The sequence below is a fragment of the Physeter macrocephalus genome, chromosome 18 (genome assembly GCF_002837175.3).
Source record: "Physeter macrocephalus isolate SW-GA chromosome 18, ASM283717v5, whole genome shotgun sequence".
NCBI lineage: Eukaryota > Metazoa > Chordata > Mammalia > Artiodactyla > Physeteridae > Physeter > Physeter macrocephalus.
In genome coordinates this window covers 49,208,974-49,210,134 of record NC_041231.1, presented here as the reverse complement: position 1 = coordinate 49,210,134, position 1,161 = coordinate 49,208,974, and the positions used below count along the sequence as shown (strand labels likewise).

At 53.5% G+C, this 1,161-nt stretch overlaps 1 protein-coding gene across 1 annotated transcript in view; it reads left to right on the top strand.

Annotated features, from left to right (window-relative positions):
- The first annotated feature begins 192 nt into the window (after positions 1–192).
- LOC114484298 (trafficking kinesin-binding protein 1-like) overlaps positions 193–1,161 on the top strand; it is a 5,370-nt gene continuing 4,401 nt past the window's right edge. Inside the window, exon 1 of the mRNA XM_028479603.2 lies at positions 193–462. The gene's annotated coding sequence lies outside the window, so the exon portion shown is untranslated. The remainder of the gene's footprint in view (positions 463–1,161) is intronic.

Genomic DNA, 1,161 nt, shown 5'->3' with positions numbered 1-1,161 from the left:
GCCATGCATCACAGCCACCCTGTAATGACCGAAATGATAAAACTTGAATGGAACCACATGCCCAGCGTGGTCCATTTCCCTTGGGCACCTCCAAGAAGTGATAAGAGTTGGTACCATAGGACGAGAGGACTTGTATGGCCTGGTGGGGGCGGGGGTGGGTCTGCTTGGCTGGATTTCAGGCCTCCCAGAGCTTCCAGTGAGAGGGAAAATGGTCTCGCCTAACGTGGTGGCGTGACCCCATCAGCTGTTTTCTCTGTGGTACGAGGTGGCAGGGTGAGTGGAAGGTAACTCACGGGAGAGAGGCGAGCAGGGCCAGCTCGGAGGGAGCAGCTGCCCCAAGGAGCACCTTCAACGTTGAATAATTCTCCGCAGGTCATGTGAGGAGGACGACGAAGCAGCCCCAGGCCCCGTTGAGCTGAGAGCAGATGTAGGCAGAGAGTGAGCCCACGGGCGAGGCAGGGGGTGAGAACACCACCAGCAGGGCCTGCCTGGCAGGGCCCCGTGAAGGAGCTGTGTGTGCACGCATGGCCGCCACTAACCCGCGACGTAGGCGTGGACGTGTCTCTGATTGTGCCTGGCTAACTCGGCCTTGACAACGGATACCCCTAACCTGTCTAAATGCCCCAGTCACTCCGAGTGCCAGCACTAATACAGGTCTAACCGAGGTTCTCACCGGAAGGGGACCTCTAAATTTTAGCTTGTCTCTCCGTCTCCCTTCCTGCCTCTGGAGAACCCGGCTTCCCTATCCCTCAGCTTTATGTTTGAAGAGATCGTGTTTAAAACCACTGGACAGAGCTTCCCCCTGGGAGAGGCTGGCATCCTGGTGTTCTTCTGACTGTAGCCATAGGACTCAACACCACACCCCTGCCTTTTTCTCTAAGTCCTTCTGGCCTTGTCAGGGAGGAAAAAGCCTGAGAAGTCAGTAGTAAGAAAAGGCTTTTGGCTTGAGTTTGAAAGAATGGCAGCTTGAAACAAAATAGAGAATCTCCCTAGGAATGGCTCTGTGAACAAGATTTTAAGTCCAGATTTTTGGGGGGCCCTCTATTGCTTATAGATCAATTTTGTAGAATTCCACCTGTGCCTTTTGAAGAACCCACCTTTTTTTTTTTTTTTTTTTTTTTGTGGTACGCGGGCCTCTCACTGTTGTGGCCTCTCCCGTTG